The sequence below is a fragment of the Ambystoma mexicanum genome, chromosome 1p (assembly GCF_040938575.1).
Source record: "Ambystoma mexicanum isolate Mex_15411 chromosome 1p, UKY_AmexF1_1, whole genome shotgun sequence".
NCBI lineage: Eukaryota > Metazoa > Chordata > Amphibia > Caudata > Ambystomatidae > Ambystoma > Ambystoma mexicanum.
The window spans coordinates 56,827,992-56,853,076 of NC_090921.1; the positions used below are offsets into that span (position 1 = coordinate 56,827,992).

General features: G+C 44.9%; 1 long non-coding RNA gene across 1 annotated transcript in view; it reads right to left on the reverse strand.

The window, feature by feature from the left end:
- Nucleotides 1–12,356: 12,356 nt before the first annotated feature.
- LOC138581600 (uncharacterized) overlaps nt 12,357–25,085 on the reverse strand; it is a 965,149-nt gene continuing 952,420 nt past the window's right edge. Inside the window, exon 3 of the long non-coding RNA XR_011304928.1 lies at nt 12,357–12,395. This is a non-coding gene — a long non-coding RNA (uncharacterized lncRNA). The remainder of the gene's footprint in view (nt 12,396–25,085) is intronic.

Genomic DNA, 25,085 nt, shown 5'->3' on the forward strand with positions numbered 1-25,085 from the left:
TTGGAAACATTAAATATTTCTGCAATGGTTCAGCAAATCTCATAGTGATTGGCGCAGTGTGATTGTATAATTTGTAAACTACTCTTTCAAATGTATCACTGTTGTGGTTTATACTTAGCTCCCCTCACCTTTAAAGGCAAAACCCTCCATCTAAAAGGTATTCAGAAATAGGCTACCGAGATCATTCAGCTAACCTCATTTACTCCATATTTCAAATCAGTACACAGAATAAAGAAAATTGACACTTACCTGAAGGTGAGGACTCATTGCTGGGTGCTAGAAGAGGATTAAAAGACAAAGTTGAGCCATTCTCTTTTTGAAATGTATATATTCTTGCTCTTATTAGTAATGCTCAGTACCAGCAATGCATTACATTAGAAACCAGATGTACATATAATGTGTATCAAAAGTCACATATGCTACAACTTGCTGTCATTCACCCTTCAAATTCAAGATGTGAGAAGAAATTGTGCTACTCCTTCCACATGCTAAAACCCATTCTGCACTCCCTTAATATGTCACATAAAGTGAGGTGTCCCGAGCCAAAATAAATCACTTCTCCAAACTATTCTTGATTGTACTCACAGGCTTGATTCTGCCGATACAAGCTATTCAGAAAAAGATGGCCAGGTTCATCCAGGGCCTGAGAGGAAACCTCCGCATCTTAGTAGTCCTCAATTCCCTGCATTAACTCCCAGAAGACAAAGACATTTCCATATAATCCATGTGTTCCGTTCGCTAAGCGTACTGGGATGTTAGCAAGGATACGTTCATTGGAACCTCATCATGCACTGCCCTCCTCGGGACTTGTGATCAGCAAGCTACTCTGCACTTGCTGCAGATTACATCTGCACTTGGCCCCAGATTTTGCTTTCTGTGCCATATGGATGAAGCACATTTAACGTATGCAGCATGATTATCGAGATGCAGGCTTCTCCTGCATGTTAATGCTCCTGCGTTGCAAAAATGAACAATTGCTATAGATTTCATCTGCACTTGGCTACTCTAAAGGGTTGGCCTTACCTAACTGAAAGAAAACTGGATGGCATCTCACTCACTTATTGTCAACTCCACTACAACTGAAGTTCTTTAATGCTCATCCAAACAGGCTATCTCTTCCTCTACCCCCCTTCTATTCTTCATCCCTGACTACCTTCCCTAATCTGCTTTTGCTCGCAACCTTGGCGTCGTCTTCGACCACTCTCACAACTTCTAACTCTACATCTCCAAAAAAGGCCACACATAATCTCTTCAATATCAAAAAAATAAGACATCTTCTTCTCTTCATACTGTAAAGCGCCTAATCTCTTCTTTAGTACTATATCTACTTTAGTCTACTTTAAACCCTTCCTAGCTATACTTTTTCAACTCTCGATACAGTCTTCACCTTTCCTGTCCATTCATACTTCAACCTTCACTGCTTCACCTCCACCTCCACAGCCTGTCATCAGTCAGGACGGTTAACAATGCAACAGATAGCATAGTATGAACTCATTCCCATCATCTTCAAAACTATATACGAACTTGCACCACCCTATCTATCGACCAATCTGACTTCCTATTCTCCCCTTCACTTGCTACGATCATCCTCGGCTCACCTCATTGCCACCTCTCGTACCATGTGCCCCCCTCTCGTTATTGCTCTCTTCGTGTACTAGATCCCTCACTCTGTACTGCTCATAATCATCTTCTCCTGACTACTGCCACTGTATTTCTTTTTTAACCTAACCTCCTAATTCTCCTCCCAGCCGTAAGAACCACGCGCATAGCATTCTATGCCACTACATATCCCTTTTCTCCTCAGCCCTTACTTTGTCATGTCAAATCACTTATCCCTCAACCCTTATCCTAAAACATACCACTTACACCAGTATGCCATTCCTACGTCAAGCCCTACTGTCCTTGTGCCTTGCTCTTGTTTCTACCTCCCCGTGTCTTATATCAATACTCTCTCTCCCATTGTTAAGGACACTAGTCCTCTGCTCTGTAAATAAATGTTACAACTATTTGTAAGCATTTTTTTATGAAAAAATGCAGTGCCTTCCCTGTAATGTCCATGAAATAAGTAAATACCACTGCACAACACTGAGGAAGTATTTTGTAGGCCCTTATATGTTTAGTATATTTCCGAGAACTTTTTGAACTGTACTGACGTCTAGGGTGCTTCCTTTTAGTTCTTTCCCTGCACCTTAGATTGGATTGGTTGCGATCTTGGATGAAAATGCGCCTTCTAATTTCTTAAAGCCCTGACAGCGTTTCTTCTTTTGCAGTTTTTCCTTTGGTGCACTGGCTGCATGGAGCCCCACTGCGCCAGTCACTGAGATCCTCAGGAAGATTTGGGTTTCCCTTTTTCCTGATAGTGGAGCTATGTTCCTGCCTGGTGGCTGCCAGCTGTTCTCCACGTATGCTGCTGCGCCACCAGGGTTCTGACTGATCACCTGTTTGTTCATTCCATCTGACTCAGGAGATCCAAAGGTCTGTTCTTTGTCTCCATTTTAACGCATGACCCTGGGGATCCACAGGCTGCCAGCTCCATCTCTTAACTGTTGTGTTATGTGCCTCCTACTGGGCTAAATCATCCTGTTCATAGGGCGCCGAAGTACAATAGATGCTCCCTACATAGGTCAACTTTGGTCCCCATGCTGGCTCTGCAATTTGTAAGTAATACGTTCTACTGGCATCTTGGCCAAATGTATATTTATTTTACGCTGGCCAGTAAAGCTCTAAGACTAAGTAATATTTTACGTAATATTTTACTTTTTTCTAGGCAACACCCTAATGGAAGTAATTTAACATTTTCTAATGTCATCGCAATTTAATTCTAGTTGCAGACAAATGTTCTATGGAAAAGCCACAACCATACAAGGAAGGGTTTTATATGTTCCTTGAAATAGTGAGGGGGGTCCACTTTACAAGGGCAGCCACTTTGCCCGTCTTTTACTCAGAGGTTGTATGTCTCTATTACCCACGAGGGGAATCTACGAAAGTGGCTGCACCGTAAAATGGCTGCCGACCAACGAGATTTGGTTTTGTTTCCATCTGTTGCCTAGCACCTTGATCCAGTACGGCTATTAAGCCAATAGCGAGCGGCCAGAGGCAGAAGCCGGCCTCACTCGACTAAGGCCTCCTGAACAAGGCCTTTACCTGTCTGTGCCTGTCCATAGCCGTTCTAGTCGTCGTCCAGAATGGCTGCCGCTCTGATATCCGCTTCAGACACGTGAGTACAGAATATGTTGACCACTGCGCCCTGTGGCATTGGCCTCTCCTAAGGCCAAACTTTAAGAGTCTCCACTGTTCTGCACCCTCCGATCAGCTGCCGCCTCACCATAACAGAGTCCGGCACCTCAGAATAACGCTTTACGCCACTCACCACTGCAGCATACAATTTACATATTGCGAGTCTCTGTCCCCTGGAGTCCTGTTGATACCCGTATTTTGAGAATACTATAACTGACTGTACCTACGTGCTTATTCGACGATCCGTCTAATATTGCAATAAGCCTAATTCATAAAACCTATTGTCACGTTATTTTTATTCATTATATCCTATGACAAAGCATAATATTGTTGGTAGAATGCATCTCGGCGATTAATTGCCCATGCAGGGGCGAAATCTTATCCCTCACTGTACATTTTACCCAGAAGTCTGCTACTTTGCTAACCCAATGTCGCTACCACAAGCAAGATTGTAATATGAGGCTGATGCTCTGAATAATGTGTTAACACTGCGCCTATTGTCAAATTGTGCCCTCAGGTTAGCATCTTACATTTAGCCTACTGTGCTTCTATGCACTTTTATATGTTACTGAGAGCCCTCAGCGCCTCGCACACCCAGCCATTCCGTCTTACTGTTAGCATCTTTCATTTAGCCTACTGTGCTTCTATGCACTTTTATATGTTACTGAGAGCCCTCTGCGCCTCGCACACCCAGCCATTCCGTCTTACTGTTAGCATTTTGCATTTAGCCTACTGTGCTGCTATGCACTTTTATATGTTACTGAGAGCCCTCAGCGCCTCGCACACCCAGCCATTCCGTCTTACTGTTAGCATCTTGCATTTAGCCTACTGTGCTTCTATGCACTTTTATATGTTACTGAGAGCCCTCTGCGCCTCGCACACCCAGCCATTCCGTCTTACTGTTAGCATTTTGCATTTAGCCTACTGTGCTTCTATGCACTTTTATATGTTACTGAGAGCCCTCTGCGCCTCGCACACCCAGCCATTCCGTCTTACTGTTAGCATTTTGCATTTAGCCTACTGTGCTTCTATGCACTTTTATATGTTACTGAGAGCCCTCTGCGCCTCGCACACCCAGCCATTCCGTCTTACTGTTAGCATCTTGCATTTAGCCTACTGTGCTTCTATGCACTTTTATATGTTACTGAGAGCCCTCTGCGCCTCGCACACCCATTCATTCCGTCTTACTGTTAGCATCTTGCATTTAGCCTACTGTGCTTCTATGCACTTTTATATGTTACTGAGAGCCCTCTGCGCCTCGCACACCCAGCCATTCCGTCTTACTGTTAGCATTTTGCATTTAGCCTACTGTGCATTCATGTATCACTGAGAGTCTAATGCGCACCCAGCCATTTTGATTTACTGCTAGCATCTCACATTCAGTCTACCCTGCCTACTGTACTATGGATAGAATCCCAGCCAAGTTGTAGTCACCACAGCATCTTGCATTTTGCTTACTGTGCCTTATTGCAATATTGAGAATACACTGCATATTGCACTCTGCTTTTCCTACCCCTTCAGCATAGAACAGCACACCCGGCCTAGTGCCCGTCAAGCTGTATATCAATTTGCCTATGACTGCCCGTGACCGCCAATCCTAACTGCTTACACACTTCGATCCAGTCACATCCTGCATTGATTTTAACTATGTTAGGCTGGTTACTTATTACCATGTTCCCATACTGCATTATCCCAGACAGCATTCCTTGCACAGGCAGTCATCTATTGGTATTTAGAAGAACAAGTTACTTACCAACTAGTAACGTTCTTTCGACTGGATGATCCTCCAACATATTCCTCATCTTAGATGTATTACATCCAGCTTTAGCTTCTTCGGAAAAAAAATTCTCGGCAGACTCAATACCACTCTGTCCCTGTGGAACACAGTATAGGGTGGCCCAGAAGACAGTGCCTACAATTCGCTCACTTTTCTTGCAGATGTTAAAGCAACCAGGAAAGCTGTTTTCAATGTTAATAATCTTAATGGACACATGTGCAAGGGTTCAGAAGGGGCACACATTAATAACTTTAAAACCAGATTAAGGTCCCAAACTGGGACTTGCAAAGGGTAAGGAGGGAACACATTGGTGAGTCCCTTTAAGAATTGTATTATCAAAGGAATTTTAAAGTAGGGACATTCTTCCGAAGAGCGCTTGAAAATGTAAAGTGCTGCAAGATAACCTTTAATTGTCCCAATATTGAGGCCTCTATGTGCCAGGGACAAGGGAAAGGACAACACTTCCCGGATAGAACCCAGAAAAGGATCAACATTCTTTTCTCTGCACCAGTTGCAAAACTTCTTCCAACGGCAACGGTATAGAGATTGTGTTGCTGGCCTTCTTGCCGAAAGCAACACCTCCATGCTGCCATCTGGAAGGTCCCAATCCATGTATCTCAGCCTTTCAGATACCAAGCATGAAGGTTGAGAGTCTTGACCTCTGGGTGGAGAACCTGGCCCTCCATTTGTGAGAGAAGGCCCTCTGAGGAAGACGTATTGGAGGGCAGATGAACTTGTCTAGAAAGTCCAGGTACCACGTTCTCCTGGCCCAATCCGGTGCAATTAGGATCATGCAGTTTTCGAACCGTCTCAATCTCCTGATGACCTGAGGAATGACGGGAATCTGAGGGAATGCGTATAGTAGTTCCACTCCACCACAAACGCGTCCCCTACGGCTTCTCTCGGGGGAAATTCCCTTGAGCAATACTTTTCGCACTTATGGTTGATTCCGGTCGCAAATATGTCTACTTGGGGGGGTTCCCCAAAGGGTGAAGATCTGTCATGATTCCTGCCCCTCATGTCCCCAGCCCTCCAAGATGTCAGGCTGGAGCCAGGCCACAATCACCTACATGGCCCTCAAGGGCCTCTCCATCCCTCCAAAGACCCACTTGGAGTCAGACTCGGCGCTTGTGGCACCAGACTCACTCACTTCCATAGGATAACATTGGGGATTGGACTTGTAGTGCATTAATGGGGACAAGATGGATGCCCCCACATATTTCGGTTCCCAGAACTGCATGTGCAGTCTAGTCTTTTGGGTGTGGTTCAGCCCAGAGACACCTGGGATACCCAGAGGCTATTTAAGCCACGCCCAGGCTGAGAAACATGCTTTGTGTTTTCTGCACCTGCAGCGTGACACTCACCGTGTTGGGATCGGTCTCCAGTAGGCCTGCATCGTTCTTCTGCGCTCAGCTCCTGCAAGGACAAGAACACAGTTAGGAACAGTCTTACCTTGCGGCGCTTCTGCCAATCATTCATCGCTTCTTCTGTTCTGCGGTCATCGTCGGCGGTGTCATTCCCATCCCGGCCGCCGCTTCCTAAGGAAAAGAGAAAAGAACAGAAAAAAGGCATTAGTAAGCATTCAGCAAATCTTGGCTTATTTTTAAAGACTGTACAAGCTTCAATTGCTTACCTGAATCCCAGCCGCTCTGGAGGAACTCTGTCTCCGGAACTTCTCACCCATCTGCAAGAGGGAAAAGACACTCCAGGTTAGCGTGGAACCATCTAGAGGCGCCGCATACCACGCTTACTCACCGCATTTCTTCTTCATAACCGGCATCCACGCTGAAAACGTTGCGGCACCTAAAAGACACAGAAAAAGAACAATACAAATACGAAAAGGTTGCATCGCGCTCTCACTCACCTTCAGCGCTACTCATCTCAGCAGCACATCGCCATCCCCGGACGCCGGCCATCATCTAAGGAAGGAAAGGAACGACGTTAGAGAACTGTTCAAAAGACTCATTATACTTACCTGTCAGACTCTTGCCAGTGAAGTAACTAGGCAGCAACGAGCCCGCATCAATCAACGCGCCCCTGCAGGACGGAGAGCACACTTTCCAAGAAAACAAGGTGAGCTGTGGATCAAAGGGAAAGTTTGGACCCCGGGGAAGAAGGGGTTCAAGCACACAGAGACAATAGGGAGATAATCTCTACCAATCTGTTTTTCAGGCCCAGTCTCCAGTCGAGTAAACTCCAGGGAAGGGTTTGAGGTCGTAAGAGGTCAGAACAGGCTGAGTTACATCACCGTGGATACCAGGTGAGCATTACACAAAGTGCCATTGGGTGAGGCGCCCTGTGATTTTTGAAAGCCCACTTGGAAACAAAAAATGTGCCCAATTTCTCTACCCAGGAACACATCTCTCTAAGCAACAATGCTGCAAAGACCGTGGTGCAGGTGTCCAGGATTTCTATTGGTCGATCATTTCTTGGGCTCTCTCTCTATCTCCTTTCTTATAGATAGGAATGATATAAGAAAGGTTCCAAGTAGGGGGTAGGATATCTTTTTGGATAATATCATCAACGAAAAAATATAGCTTCCTGGCCCAAAAAATGGAGTTTGACAAGGAGAAACATAGTCCAGTCCTAGGGCCTTTGAAGCCTTCAATTTTGTGATCGTTGTTAGGATGCCATCCCACGAAAAACGTCCTTCCCATTTAGGAAGTTCATGAAGTAGCAACCACTACCGTTAAAGAGGAGCAGTTAATGGCAGCATATATAGTCTAGAAATGAGATACCCACGCCTTCTCCGTGATCATACAAACTGCAATGTTGGTTGCATAGAATGATCATAGTTGGTAGCTTCCCAAATGTATGAGGTTATGTTGCCGTTAAGTGTGCACATAATACTCTGGCTATCAGCCACATCAATATCTCCTGCTCTTACAAAGGTTTTGATGATTATTCTCTTGTTAGCCTTGGTCTATCCCTTAGGATACATCTCAACTCAGCTCTTTCACTCTTTTGGCTGCTGTTGTTTGTTTCTTATAGATATGTTCTACTCTTTTTCAACCCATGCAAATACCTCTCATAAATCTTTATAGGCAAGCAAAAATGGTCTTGCTATAGGTAAAAAAACTTCTTATACCAAAAGCCAAATTGTTCTCAAGAACAGTTAGCAAAGAAATATTTAATTTATCTAGTTTTACTGAATTCCAAAGTACACTAAGACCATTAATACAAGGAGTAATATGAGTTAAGGACGGAGCTCACCCAAGACCTGAGAATGAAATATTGTGTGTAAAGGTGATAGGCACGTCAGCGCTTAGGAGGTTGGGCTGATTAAATAATGGGGAATTTATGATATACATTCCCCTAGAGAGAAAACATGGTCTATCCAAGAGGATTATCTCCCACGCTTCCAGGTTACGATGACAGGCAATAGGAGATGCATCACCACTTTAATTCTCTGGTTGTTGATTTCAAGAGAGAGCGAGATTCCCTTACTAAGAAGCGAGATTCCCTATTATAAAGAACTGCACAATCCGAATTAAAGTCACCCGCTATGATAACATTGTTAGGACTTACATCACATATTACAGGGCCTGTAGTAGCAGCCCTGTAGTTATGGTTAAATTGATCAACCCATAGGAAGAGCACTTTTTGAGCGCTTATAACTTTGCCCCTCCCCCTGCATGATTCCTTGCTGAACTGCAAAAGAAGTATATAGTCACCTCAGATTGATTCTGTGAAGTTTTGTGAGGTTTCCTCCAGCATGGAAAAGTTATTGGGGGGGAGGGTTCTAAAATTAGTGGATTTCCTTATAGACGTATTGGCTATAAAAGTTTTGCTCACGCCTAAAGCCGAAACCGCTGGACGGATTTTCACCAAATTTGCAGCAGGAGCACAGGCTGAATGTGTGGTGTGAATCTGTCCAGCAGTTTATTTTTAAAACATCCAAAAAGTAGTTCCCTTAAATGGGTAATATCTGGATTCGGTCCGCGGACTCACTTCCGTGTTCATTCTGCGGCCTGGCCTCCAATTGGTCCAGGGACCTATGTGATGTTTGCAGACATGTTCGCGGACTTCAGACGTGCCCGCTGATTTGTTGATGAAAAGCGTTGTCATGTTTTTGGAAACGCCAACCATGTTGGATTTGCAAACAGCGGCAGGTGTCCTCGAACATCGCGGAAAAAACATAATAAAAAATCACACATTCGGTGCTGGGAGCTGCGGTGGTGACCCCTGCACCTTTGCTCAATATATTGTAAGCCATCCCAAAAGAATTAAACACATTAAAAGAAGAAAAGGACCCTGCAGCGCCGGTTCTGATCACTGAAGTGAAATGTGTGGGGGGGTGGTGTGTGTGTGGGTGTGGTGAGGGTATGGGTGGGGGCGGGTCTCAAGTCGTAAATGTTCAGGGGAGAAAAGACCAAAGTTTATTTCGGAAAAATAATCTTCAGTCTTTTCTCCCTTGAACATTTGGCATGCAGGCTTTCAACCCGGACCCAAGTGTTATGGCCACAAAAAGCAAAAAGAGCGGGCATTTTTTCATCTCCTAAATCCGTGAACAGTCCGGGGACAGCCCTGTGATGTTCACGAACATCTGAGATGTTCCGGGAAATCCATACATATTATTGCATTACAGAGTTGGTGAAAAGCAGTTTTTGGATGGTGTATAACTTTGGCGCCACTCAATGAAGCTGCATGAAATGTTGAGATATCACTGTAGACTTGAGATTGAATGGTTCTACAAAGTTTGATGCTGTTTTGCCAAAAAGGGAACAAAATTAGAGGGGGCATCCCAAAATATTTGAAAGGCTTATACATTTGGTGCTGTTTCACAGATCTGCACATAAGTGTGCAAAATGATTTAAGACCCAGATTTGAATGTTTTCGCAAAGTTTGGTGGGGTTCTGTGAAGAGGTGGTACATTTAACTTTTTTAGATGGCTTATAACGTTATTGCCATTTAACAAATGTGTAGGAAAGATGTTAGAAAGATTATAGACTGATAATTGAATTTTGTTGCAAGGTCTGAATGGATTTTGTCAACGGGGAGCTGTTATATGACTATTTTACGTACGTACATTTTGACACTTTTCAAAAAATAAAACATGGATGGGTTTGCAGGAAAGTTGTGCAAGGAGCATTGGCAAGGACCTGTAAACATGGTTCTGCAAATGTGTCTGTGTTTTATTTTTTGAAAGTGTCATAATGTAGGTACACACAATAGTGATATACATTTGGTGACTGAGGTAAGCCTGTGACCATGGGCAGTAGCCAGATTGTCCAGGTCATGGACAAAGGCCATGACTCGGATAATCTGACTACTGGCCATGACCACGAAGGATTGGCAATGGGGTTAAAGTGGGCATAGCCACCAGGGCCTGGCTATGTGGTGAAGTCTTTAAAAATTGGGATAGTTTGAATGGGAAAAGAATTTCTGCCCACGGCTAAAGTTCTGTTCATGACTACAGCCCACAGTGCTGCACAGGATTGCATTAACCAATCGCTGTGACCATTGCTGCATACACTCTGAGAAAATGCTAATCAGCAGATGATTACCAAGCACACTGAACCAGGTGCCCACGTGGTCAGCAAGCCACCCCTTGAAATCATTAACCACCCTTATTTGTGACCATAGTGGGTCAAGATATCTGGATTGGATGCCAGACTCATTTCCACAACCTTGCAGCAAAGACTGGTCCACAATCCATATGCCTTGAGCAAGACCCTAGATTGCTGAATCACATGTCAGCTGACTTCTAACAAATAAATATAGCATGAAGAATGGTTTTGAAGACTGCTTCATTACAACAACAGTTACCTATTGAATAATTGAGTGCTGAGGTGAACAGGGCTCACTCTCCTATTCGGAGCCTAAAACTTGAAGAAGGAAGGGTAATCTAGATGAAGCACAGTGATCTACCCATTCTACCACTTTACAAATACTTGATAATCATGTACTGTGATTTGATTATTGGGGCATGCAGCATGGCCGAGCACTAGGTTTGAATGGGAAGAAATATTCTGCTTGCGGATACAGCTTGAAGTGCTGTACTGAATTACAACAAACCTGCGCAAGGAACATTAGCAAGGACTTGAAAGCATAGTTTTGCAAATCTATTTTGTGTTTGATTTTTCCAAAGTGAACAAATGTCAGCACAATATATGTTTGGTGCATGGACAATTGGTCTGGCCCTCAGCAAGAACAAATGCCTACTCTGAGTTACTTATTGGGGCATGCGGCATGGCCAAAGCTCTAGGTGGAAATGGAATGAAAACATTTCTGCTTAAGGCTGCAGCCCGGAGCGCTGGACGGGAGTGCAGCAAACTTGCTCAAGGAGCGTCAGCAAGGACCTGAATGGATGCTTTTGCAAATCTGTCCTGTGTTATATTTTTTTGAAAGTGTCAAAACATAAGCAAGAAAAATGGTGATATGAGTTTGGTCCATGGACAATGGGCGTGACCCTCGTCACAGTTGAATGCCTACCCTGATTTACTTACTGGGGCAGGCGGCATGACCAAAGCTGTAGGTTTAAATGGGGAAAGAAAATCTGCTTGAAGCTGCAGCCCGGCGTGCTGGATAGGGTTGCAGCAAAGTTGCACAAGGAGCTTCAGCAATGACCTGAAAGGATGCTTTGGAAATATGTCTAGTGTTTTACTTTTTTGAAATTGTCAAAAATAAGTACAACAAATAGTGATATAACTTTTCTGCCGTGAGCCGAGGGCCTGGCATTTGACAAGGACAAATGTCTACCTTGATTTGTGTGTTTTGGTACGCACTGCTGAGAACGACTCACATAAGTATGCCTTGCGACCAATATGTTTGTTAAAGGAGGTTTATAGTTCTTTCATACATGTTAAAAGAGGAACTATTAATAACTTATATACAGTGATGTAATATCATGAAACATTTTCCCTTATGAAAACGTATTCAATGGACAGAAAAAATGTTGTTAAAGGGACATTAAAGGTTAAGATGTACCCCACCCTGGGGACTCCTGTGGGACTCCTGGGCAGTTAGCTAGTGGCCTCCCACCTTGGGAATCGCACCAGATACCAGATTTAAGTATGATGTGTTATAACAGCCACATATGCTATGGCTTGCTCACTTTCACCCTTCAGATTAAAGAAATCACAAAAAATGGTTTTACCATTTCCAAATGCTACACGTTATTCTGACCTTCCTTAATAGGTCAAAAAAAGTAGAGGCGTCCAGAGCCTTACTACTCTTTCAAATGTATCACTGTTGCGGTTTATACTTAGCTCCCCTCACCACTAAAGGCAAAACACTCCAGTTAAAATGTATTCAGAAATAGGCCACCAAGATCATTCAGCTCTCCTTATTTACTCCATATTCCAAATCAGTACACAGAATAAAGAAAATGGACACTTACCTGAAGGTTGGGATCCATAGTTGCCTCCATAGTTGCCTGCTAGAAGATTGAAAGAAAAAGTTGAGCCATTCTCTGTTTTCATTGTATATAGTCTTGCTCTTATTAGTAATGCTCAGTACCAGCCATGCAATTCAATTAGAAACCAGATGTACATATAATGTGTATCAAAAGTCACATATGTTACGACTTGCTCTCATTCACCCTTCAAATTCAAAACCTCACTAATAAATTGTGCTACCCCTTCCACATGATAAAACTTATCCTGCACTTCCTTAATATTTCACATAAAGTGAGGTGCCCTGAGCCAAAATAGTTCACTGCTCCAGACTATTCTAGATTGTACAAAAGCTTGATTCTGCAGTTACCAGCTATTCAGAAAAAGATGGCCAGGTTCATCCAGGGCCTGAGAGGAAACCTCAACGTCTTAGTATTCCTCGGTTCCATGCATTAACTCCCAGAAGACAGAGACATTTCCATAAAATCCTTCTCTGCCGTTCGCTAAGCATACTGGGATGTTGGCGAGGATACATTCATTGGAACGTCACCATGCAAGGGCGTCTCAGGGTCATGTGATCAGCAAATGACTTGCCATTGACTGTTCAAAAAGGAGAAACTCAGAGTCGGACTGCGCAGCGCAACAGGTGTCTGCTTATGGAGCCATTTCTTTAGCTGCATGAAATCATTGTGCACCCATCTACACTTGGACTCGCACTTTTGCTCTGTGTTTGCCTAACGGTCGGGTCACATATTAACTGGTGAAAGACCCTTCCCAGGTGCAGGATTTTCTTTGACCCTGATTGCACCAGATTGGTTAAACAAGATACTGCTGCAGACTACATCTGCACTTGGCCCCTGATTTTGCTGTATGTGCGCCACGATATTAAGCAAATGTAGCGTAGTCGGCGTGATTATCGAGGTTCAGGCTTTTCTTGCATCTTAATGATGCTGCGTTGCAAAAATGAACGATTGCTGTAGATTTCATCTGCACTTGGCTACTCTAAAGGGTTGTCCCTACCTAACTGAACAATAACTCGACTGCTCGTCTTCAGGGTGGTTGTCCAACTAAAGTGTCTGTCCTCTGTGTAACTACGTCCCACACTGACCCTATCACTAATCAAAGGAAGGTTTTAACACACAGAAATAGCTCCAGGATAATGACTCCCTTCTCCTGGTAAACTGTGTCAATCTTAGGCTGTTCATCAACAATCCTTTGCAATGGCTTCTGAGTCAACAAAAGGTAAGGCCAGGGGAGTGACTCCCTTCTTCTGGTCTCAGTGGCTCAGCCTTCAGGGCTGTCTTCAGAGATTCCTTAAATGTTCTTGTAGTTCGTCCCAGGGATTTCCCTGGCTTGACCAATGTCCAGCAGTTGGCTCTTTTCAGCACTACATATATTCCGTTATTAGCCCCAGATTTTGCTGTGTGTGCATCACGGATGAAGCACATGTAGCATAATCAGCGTGATTACCCTCTATTCCTACACATAGTGAAACTCATAGGTCCCATTGTTCCATATCCTGCTTCCCTGTTCAACTCCTCTCTTGACAGTGCCACGTTTCCATAATTTGTATTTTATTGTTATTTATATTGTGCTTTAATCCAAAGCTCTTTACAGTTTAACAACCCGGAAACAACAAACAACGTAGATAGAAGCAATAACAGTATACATGATTCAAACCAGGAAAACAGCATGTGGAACAATGTGCATTTGAGAAGGAAGAAGAAAGGAGGAAGAAGGGAGGATAAAAGGGAGAGAGCATGGTGAGTAGCGGGAGAAGTACAGAGGATGGCGATCATGAGAAGACAGGGAACATAGAGGAACAAGGAAGAGGGTATTAGGAAGAGAGAGAAAAGGTGAAGGGGGGAGGAGTCAGGGAAGGGAGCGAAGGAGTGCTTTCAAGGAGTAACAGAGTAAGAATAGGTCAAAGTGGAGCGGATAGTGAGTGGAAGGGAGTTCCAATGAAGGGGGTCAATTAGCTGAAAGGAGCAGAAATGAGAAGAGGCATAAGGAGGAGGGGGGACAGAAAGTAAGAAGAGATCAGCCAAACAAAGGGAGCAAGAAGAGGTATAGAATGAGAGAAGCAAGTAGAGGTAAGGAGGGGCAAGGTCATGAAGAGATTTAAAGACAAGACAAATGAAGGGAAATTTGAGTTGGGAATGGAAAGGAAGCCAGCCTAGGTTGGAAAGTGAGTTGGAGATGGAGTCATGGGGAGAGCGAAGACAGAGGGTACGGATGGCAGAGTGGTAGATATATTTAAGGGGGGGCAAGATGAGAGGTAGGGAGACCGAAAAGAGAGAAGAGCAGTAGAAAAGGCGAGAAAAGATAAGGGAGGAGATTAAGAGCTTAGTAGAATGGAAGGTGAAAGAAGAACAGACTTTACAGATATTGAAGAGGTGATAGTGACATGAGCGAGAAGTAAGGGAAATATAGTGAGTAAAGGAAAGGGATGAGTCAAAGTAGATTCCAAGATTCCTGGTATGGGTGGAAATAGGAAGATTAGAAGGGGGAAAATGAATTGAAGGAGGAATTTTGTTAGAAGGGAAGAATAAGACCTCAGTCTTGTCAGTATTAAGAGAGAGATAATACGAAGACATCCAGTTTTTAATGGCGGTGACACCTCCCACAAACAAGCCCACTACACCCCAAGTTGGCATCTTAGCCATCGCAGGCTCCCTAAAGCGGCCGGGAGGCATGTTACAGAATCTTCCTTCAAAAATAGCTGTTAAACAAACATTGCAGCCGCATACCCAAAATCAAAAACAAAAACAACTGCCAACGATCTGGTTTCAGCCCACGTCTGGATTTACCTTGCCATCTGAGGTTGCTTGTACCATGGACCAGAAGGCGGGGGCACCTGGAGAGACGCCGAATGCACGAGGCACGCAGGAGAACGTGGACCCGTTGCGCCCTTGCCATTGTCCCTCCTCGTGGAAGGCATGGAGGAGCCGTCCCTCGAAGGAGGGGGGGCACCCATGCCAGGGACCGGGGGGGCTATGGGCCAGCGACGCGGGCACTCAAGCCTCTGCCTCGGAAGAGTGAGATGCGGCAGAGGAGCTGACCCGGACCGAAGCTACCAGCTGTCAGACCTCCGACGTGCAAACCAGCGACTCCGGGGTGGCTACGACCATAAACTTCCTGGAAACTGGCGCAGCCGCCACACAGCGCCATCTGGCGGCCGCCAAAGTTAATGCAACGGCACTTGTTATTACAAGTGCACAGATTCATGATCCACCGGCAGCCACACCTGCCACACAGCAGGGCCAGCCTGCTGCGAACGCACATATTGGCTCAAGCAAAGCACCGGTCCCCAAAGAGGACCCCAAGGACGAAGCTCGGCCTCAAGGCCATATTCCAGCCACTTTTGAACCTTCATCAACTGCAGAGGCCCTAGAAGTTCTCCAGACTTCGAATGAAGAACAGAGGAATGAAGAAATGAAGGAGGGAGCCAGGCAAGGCCCTCCAAATCGCCGCTTGCATGGTATTCCTTTACGCCTGATCACTAAAAAATGTGATCTCCCGACAGCCAACAAGAGATCATCTACAAAAAAGCCTAATAAAAAGGGCCCCTCGCCAAACCCATCTACAAGCACGCGCTTAGAAAACTCCTTGAAACATCTCTTCCAAAGGCAAGCTAAAAGAAAACAAAATGGGCTAGGTGAAATTTCGGATGCTGGCCTATTGGAAGCACATCTGGAACCCTTGTTCACTTCCTCAATATCTCATCCAACGAGTGTATCTAGCACTTTGGATCAAGTCCCTCCACCAACGGCAAAAGAGCAAGGAAAAGAAGTTACTAACCTCATGCCAGCAGTTCTACTATCTATTGCTGAGATACAGGGGGGCCAGGTCCAGTTAACCCCTCCACTGTCAAAACTGGCTCACAACCAGAGGTCTCTCTTGCAGACTCACCATTTCATCATACTGATCAAGCCAGCCGATACCCATCTGGAAGCCCGGTGCCTCAAGCACAGACTGGCTCCACAGGTCTGTCAACAATACCTACAGGTCCAGCGCACAAAAGCAACTTTTGACCTCAGGTCACCCTAACTTCACCGACTCAAATTCATGACCAGAGGAAGACTGATAATGCCCCCACCTGACCTATGGCTCATGCTCCTAGTTTCACCCAAGGGCCAACTAATAGGAAAGAGCAAGACAGAGAAGCACTTGTGGGATCACCTCCCATGTCTGCTGTACCTCATCACAAATCCCAACAAATTCCTCGGCCGTGGCTGCCAACATCACCACCAAGATTCTCTGCCAATAGAAGATTAAGTGACACATTTTATAACAACCCGAGGGACACTCCTTCCAAGAAAATCGACACCATGTCCACCATGTCTTCTGTGACTATTGCATTATCACCTTTTTGCAAGTTATATGAGACAATCAACGACTCTTTAAAAGATCATACATCCATCTTTGCGATGATGAACTCAAAACTCATTTATCTGGAAGGCTACATCAATGCCCTGGAGAGACGGAGAAATGATCCAGGCACTATGCCCCACAAGTGCTGACCCGATTCCTCTGAGATCTCCAGTGACATCAGGAAAGCCATGAATCAAGGCACAATTGTGGACTCAAGCTCTCAAACAGAAACACAAGAAATGCTCTGGACGGAGGCCATCCAGACGGATTGCGGAACAAGACCAAAACCCTCCTCCAATTGCTCTGCGAGCTATGCCAGTTCATCGTTAACCAGATCTCACCCACCGTCTAACAATCCTAGGCATAACGTCGTGATGTGCTTGGACGATATGCCCTTGCCTAAAGAAAACAAAGGAGCTAGGCTAACTAAGGAAATAAAAGCACCCCAAGCGGATTCGGTGGTGGCCAACAGCAACATCTTGACTATGGGAAGCAAGACTTAGGCGTCCTCTCTACAGGTGTGCCTCAAAACGGCCGCTATGTTTAAGCCAACTGCACCTCCACAGAAACCCGAACAATCATCTGAGGCTACTACTCTTCAACACAACAATCTAATACCTGGGGAGGAAGACACAGATCCAAAAGAACCCTTAAGGCAGCAGAAACAATCCAAACTTAATTCCCATTCTCCTAAATCGATAAATGACGTTCTCAATCACAAGGAGCTGATGGATCTAAGCCAATATCTTGACGTCAGTGATGACAGTCAGCCATAAGCGGTTTCCCTTCATTCTCCAAGTGAGATGCCCTTCTTCCAAACTGTCACCCGAGATCTCTCAAGCTTCTGTTCGTTGAGCGACTGCTTCAAAGACTTGCGTAAAAACCCAGGGTCTCGACCCAGCAAGAATAATGAAGATCGTACACAACATGGCCTTCTGCCAGATCCATCAGCTCGATGGCCATTGACGAAATACACTTCGAGGGTCCACACATAAAGACAAACAGAACTCTCGGACAAGGCTGCCAATAACACCCATATTCAGTATGGACAACCTCACCATAATAATTACGCACAATCGAGAACCTCTTATAAAACTCAACAGCAGAAGCCCTCTAACCAAGAACATCATAAGCAGAGGCTGAGCCCTTCCTTCAAATTGAGCCAACGCACAGGCAACCAAAAATACTTAGTGCTAAATAGATGCACAGTGATGAAATTGATTCATAGCATCTCAGCTTTAAGAGAAATTAAATCAGAAGACTTCAAAAGAGTGGAACCATCCCACAAAGGGCAAAAGGCCTCCTGTTTTCTCTACACTACATCTGACGAAGTGGACACTCTGCTGGCAAAGGCAACGGACGTCATGTACAAACAAGGATTTGAATTAACACGTCTCAAATCAGACAGAAATGAGCACACCACACTGAAGGACCGAGGCATGGAGTCTACGCAAACCGCCTTACAAAATCTTGAATCGCTGCCAAGAGAATGGCCATACTCGTCAGGCTATAGATGGGTCGCCGTTCAGTCATCTTCCCAAAGGGAAGACCCAACACCCCGTTAAAAAAATCACCCAATATCTATCAGGGTACTAGGGGAGCAAAAGAAGGTGGCCCCCTGTAGACCAGCTCTTCAGTCCCAAACATGGTCGTGGCTCCCGAAAGCCCTTTCAACTCGTCTTCACAAATAGCCACCATCGCATGCTGGAATACAAGAGGGTTCCTTCACCTAACATCCCCCGGCGACATCAACCTAGGGGGAAATTACATTTTATGTTTACAAGAGCTGTGGCTGAAAACAAAACCAACGCTTGACGGATTTGAAATTGCTTTCTCAGAGGCACTGATGGGGGAAAAAGGCAGGCCTTCTGCGGGATTGATAATCGCAGTTCGGATGGGTAGCGGCTTACAAATAGTTAAGACCATCTTGAAGTCCCCATTCGTCCGAGCGGTCCTCATCTCATGGCTTCGCAAAGAGGTTGCCGCAGAATCTTTTACACACACATACCTGCTGATTATGACCATCTACTGGAACCCCAAGGCAATCCAAAGTGACTCACTGTTCGACCTAGTAACAAGCACGCTGGACTCCATATACTTAGAGCTGGGAGCTTGTGAGGTCATTATTTGTGGAGACCTTAACATCAAATGCCCCATATAGCTTCAAGAATCTGCAGAGTCTTCACCTTACCAAGCTTGCCTACGGGGAAAGCAGTGGCCCAATCTAATGACAGCAAGACAACGCTTCAATACAGCAACTACACTACCCGACACCACTAATACACCAACATGGAAGCGTGGTCTGTTTTACTCAACCATTGATTACATCTTCATCTCAAAACTTCTTCTTGCTCGGTTGACTGAATTCAGTGTTCAACAGACAACTCAAAGCAACCACAATCTTCTGGTTATAAAATGGTCATCAGAAAAGCCTATGAATACCCACTACCTGGGATTAGTCGAACCGGAATGCAAAGGAAACCGGGAAAGGGTTACCCGGGCGAACATCCGAGTATCTTATGGAAGCAGCGGAAACTATCTCGAGGTAGACTATAGACCGCTCCTAGAACCCTACAGAGCCGTCATTACCGGTGCAAACAATTCCAACTCGGAACCTCTGTGTCATACACACACATTCAACGCCTTGTTGGCGGCAAAGCGCAATATGCTCCGCAGAGCCAAAAGAACTGCTGCACAACACAACATGGCTACCAATAGAACCTATGCAAATGAGGCAACAAGATCTTACAAAAATTGGTTAAGATTATATCGGCTTGCTTTCTACCAAAACGATTCAGAGGCCATGTTGGAGCAAATCAAGAACAGCAACTCTAGAGACTTCTGATAGCTGATCAATCCACGGAGCAAAGACACAGAGTCAAAGCTGTCAAACAGTATTCCGTAGTCAACATGGATACATTTTTATTCAACACGGTTTAGCTCCCCAGATGTGCTTTCTCTAGCTGCTCCACCACCGGCATGTGTTCCCTGGGTCGACCTCCATGAGAAAACTGACATATGACGTTCAATAACCAAGCTGAAGAATTCAAGGGCACCAGGGCCTGACGGTCTCTTCAACGCAAACTTAAAATCTGCTCCAGAAGACTGGGCAAATCTTCAAAAGATGCATGATACACAGCTGGATCCCACCTACTTAGACCTCTGCGGTAATCATTCCGATATTCAAAAAAGGAAGAAAAGACGACCCAAGGAATTTTTGCCCGGTGGCTCTACTTGATGTCATAGGGAAGGTTTAGGGCTCTTACTCCTGGGACACTTCAATTCATGGGCAAATAAATCACCCTGCGACGACCCTTTACAATCCGGGTTTAAAAAGGGAATAGTGTTACACCATTCCTGCAATGGCAGATCAGACGCCACTGGTCTCTGTGTGGAGGCATGTTACATGGAATCTCCAATAGGGGAAAGAATTGTTTCAGCAGTCTAGTTGTTCCATGCTGCCGGTGGAGGCACGTGCCTGATCGCCTGACTCCTCTTAAGGAACCCGGAACACTGCTTCGATGCGTTGCTTCTGCTGAATGTGATGCTTCGTAAGTTCGCAGAGGATTCTACCCTCGTATTCTAACCTATTGAAAGCAATCTAACTCTCCCTTCTGAATAACATTGTTTCTCCCATAGAATTGTGTCCCATCTCGGTCTCCCTGCTTCCGCTCCCTCTTTTCGTCTCTGGGTTTCCCCCGTTCGTTCGAGCTGGGCTCTCGATTCGAAATTCCGACCCGATTCAGAGAGAAAGTCTGCCTTGCGGAAGTAAGTTCCGTTCTTACGATTGATTTTTACTTTTCCTCCTCGTTATGTGCCTTTAATAACCATTCTTACCTTGTCAGTTATTCCCCTCCCCTTTGCGTTACAACACTCCCAGTCAACAGGATTGATCTACTCGAAGGACCTAATTCTAGTCACGGCAGTCATTAGTAAGTGCACTCACTGCCACAGATTGCCTTTCTTCCCTTTCATTATTTCTACTACTTACTTGTCATTCTCTCGTCCTGTAGGACTCCTTCCCACTTTCACCGCCCTGAGAAGAGTCATCTATCCGAGAAAGCCAGTCCAAGACGTCCCGAGTCGTCAATCCAAGAAGGCTGATCCCGTAAGTCCAGGGTTTTTTCCCCCAGAGGGTTTCCCTGGGGTTCGTGTTTCCCTTCGCTGGTACTCTGATTTCCAGTGAGTGGGGGAGACAGGGACTCTCAGGTGATTCTTTATTTCTGCAGTTGTTGCTCCAGATGAGTTGGTACCCCATCAGGTTAGTGTCTACTCCTGTCTATTCTCCTTATGGGATTTGGCTATAACCATACTGTGTTGTAATTATTTCACCGGTATCAGTAACAAATAGGACCCAGCATCAATATCTTTCTATTGAGCATACTAAAATCAAAAGTCCTGGAAGGCAATCAGAAACTATACATGGCATTCATAGACCTTACGAGGGATTTTGACTAGTTTAACAGAAGAAAACTTTGGGAAAAATGAAGCGACTGGAAGTGTCCACCGGAGATCCTGGGTCCGCTACAAGTCTTACACGACTCCACCACCGTCCAGGGGGGCTGCTTTCTGCAATGATACCAACCACCCGAGGGGTCAAACAGGGCTGCCCTCTGACCCCGGCCCTATTCCTGGCGTATTTTGGGGACTATAAAGAAACAAATGCTGAGACACAATCTTTTCCCTCAGTTATGGGCAACACAAAAGTTCCAAGACTCCTGTACGTGGATGATCTCATACAACTTGACCAGACCCCAATTGGTTTACAACGCCAGCTGGCCTCCTTAACTAAGTACACTGAAAACAATGATCTGGAAGTTAACAAACAAAAAACGAAGATTATGGTCTTTGAAAAAAGGATCAGAAAAAAATGCAATCCCTCATGGTTCTTGGCAGGAGAAAAAGTGGAACAAGTGCCAGAATTTAAATATCTCGGGGTGCTGATCGATTCTACAAGTAAAGATCTAGCAATACAATTACATCTCCATGCTAAAATGAGAAATCTCATCTCACAGGCCAAAGTCTTAGACAGGAAATATGGCTGTTTCTCTCTGATGCCCCTACTCAAATTCTATCGGGGGAAAGTGATTCCAACAATCACCTATGGAACAGGAGACATGCCCTCTCTGTCTGACAACTTGTGGCCCAGACTGGAGAGCCTTTTCTGGCGTTTGGTCCTGAACCTCCTGACTTCTACACCTTTAGCACTGATCAGACGGGAACTTTCACTCTCGTCCTAGGCGTCAATAGTAATAAGAGCTTCTATTATGCTATACCGGAAGATCAAGGACCCATCCTCTCCTATGATTTTCTCCATGGTACAAGAGGAGATGAACACAGGCAAATGCAAATTGCTGACACCACCTGGGAGTCTAAATGCAAAATACATCTAGAAGTGTGTGGCAGCTCCACTGAAGAACTGGTATGTAATCCGACAAAAAACAAAAAACGCTTAGATGAAATGGACTGGATAAACACGTTAGAGAAGGCAGCTGCTTACAAACTGACCCAGCATCTGCCCCAAAGGGCAGAACATTGAACGAAGTCCAAACATTTCTCATAAGACACTCAAACAGAAAAACACGATCGACACTTCTTCGCTCCAGGCTGAATCTATTGCGCACAAATGAGATCCTGCACACAAGACATCTCTCAGCCACTAATAGCTGCCGCTTTTGTAAATCTAAAGAAACCATTGAAATGCTCCGGCATCTTCTCCTATCATGTCCAGGGACATCTCCATACAGAACTCTCTACTTGCTTCATCACTTGGAGAAAGCTTTTTGCCAGACAAAGCTCGCTGGTGGGAACGACTAATAGGGGGCCTCAGACCTTCATGGACGATAGCAGCTACCAAAATCTTGGATTTAATCTTTAACGATAAAGCTCTGGAGGCCTTGGCAGAAAATGTAGAGTCTGCATAAACTTTTTCGAAGGGGCTGTTCTTTCTCTCCTCTGATTATCGAGCGGAAACTACTGAATGTTCCACTTCTTTCTCTTTCTTCTTCCTGCTTTTTATGTTCTCTCTGCTTTAGTTTCATCATCTCCATTTGTTTTTGACTCTATATCTATCTTGTAAAAATCACTTGGGTGATTAAAACTTGTAATTAAAAAAAAATGTATTCAGAAATAGGCAGCCAGGATGATTCTGCTCTCCTTGTTTACTCAGAAGAAATACTCTGATACAGTATAAAGACAATGGACACTTACCTGTAGTTGTATTTGAGGTGTCAGGTGGTGTTTCTAGAAGAGGATTGAAAGACAAAGTTCAGCCATTCTCTGTTTGAATTGTATATAGTCTTGCTCTTATTAGTAATGTTCAGTACCAGCAATGCATTACAATATAAATGAGATGTACATATAATTTGTATCAAAAGTCACATATGTTACGACTTGCTCTCATTCACCCTTCAAATTCAAAACATCACAAATACATTGTGCTACCTCTTCCACATGCTAAAACACATTCTGCACTTCCTTAATGTTTCACATACAGTGGAGCCAAAATAGACCATTGCTTCAGACTATTCTTGATTGCACCCAAAGGCTTGATTCTGCATTTACAAGCTATTCAGAAAAAGATGGCCCGGTTCATCCAGGGCCTGAGAGGAAACCTTCACATCTTAGTAGTCCTCAGTTCCCTGCATTAACTCCCCGAAGACAAAGACATTTCCATAAAATCCTTTTGTGCCATTCGCTAGGTGTACTGGGATGTTGGCGAGGATACATTCATTGGAATGTCACCATGCAAGGTCCTCCCATGGTCATGTGATCAGCAAACTACTTTGATCTTGCCATTGACTGTTCAATTAGGAGAAACTCCTAGTCGGACTGCGCAGCGCTGCAGGTTTTTGCTTATGGAGCAATTTCTTTAGCTGCATGAAATCATTGTGCACCCGTCTGCACGTGGCCTCACTCTTTTGCTCTGTGTTTGCCTAGGGGTCGGATCACATATTACGTGGTGAGAGACCCTCTCAGGTATAGGATTCTCCTTGATCCTGATTGCACCAAATTGGTTAAACAAGATACTGCTTCAGACTGCATCTGCACTTGGCCCCAGATTTTGCTGTGTGTGCACTACAGATGAAGCACACGTAGCATATTCAGCGTGATTATACAGGGTCAGGCTTTTCCTGCATCTTAATGCTGCTATGTTGCAAAAATGAATGATTGCTGTAGATTTCATCCGCACTTGGCTACTCTAAAGGGGCGGCGTACCTAACCGAAAAACTGGATGGCATCTCTCTCACTCATTGTCAACTCCACTACAACTGAAGTTCTCTACTTCTCATCCAAACAGCCTATCTCTTCCTCTCCCCCTCTTCTATTTTTCTCTCCTGACTACTGTTAGGGAGAATTCTCTGTTAAGGCTCATTTCTTAAACCTAGTGAGTCCCCCAGCAGCTTTGCTGGATTTTTGGGGTTTATTTTTTTCTCCTGCTAAGAGTGAGACTCTTTTTCTCCCACTCTTAGGCATGATTTGAGAATGTCCTTTGACTTCGTAATGTGTTTTATGGGCTATGGGGTCTTTTACTCCATAGGGCTTCATGTGTTTTTGGTGTGTGTGTTACACAGCACCCTCAGTGCAGTAACACAGGAGTGTCATAGTGACCCCCAAACATAGACTCCATACCCTGGGACTGACTACTGTCTCCCAGGGCATGTAAAGTCACCATTGACTTTACTAGTCTTAAATTGTGAACAGAACCAGTACAAACCATCATATTGTGGAAGTACTGGTAGGGGTAATTAGATTGCCCTGGGTTTGTTTTTCAAGGGGGCACTGTGCAGTCCCCCCTCGTCGAGTTTCTGGCTGGTGGCAGTGGTTACCACGCAAAATATTCCACCGGAATATTTCGTATGGGATTTTCCCATTCATTTTAAACGCACCACTTTTTTGGTGCAATGTTAAAGATACCGCTGGGTTATTTATTTAATATTTATTCCCCGGTTGGGTCTTTTTGCCAGGACTCGGTTTTAAAATGGCGTTTGTGTTCGCCTCTGTAACTCCAACCTAAGTCGAGCCCTTTGTTCCACTTTTGGCGGGCTTCTGCACAGATGCCTCCAAAAGAGGTGCCACTCTGTCTGGGTCTACAGGATGTGTGGGAGGGGGGAATAAGGCACCCTGGACTGAGTTGCCTTGGCAACTCAAGTCGCACTCTTGTGTGATTGGCCCAGTGGTGAGCTGCCCGGCTCACCACTAAGCATATTTGAGTGACAGCTAGGACTGACGAATGGGGGTTTTCTGCATAAAAGCAGGGCTTTGGGGACTGGAACTTCAGAAGTCGCCACAGGACCTAAAGAATCCGGACAGGGAGAAGCTGAGCTGACCTGCAATGACGACACCACCGGTGGAGCCCT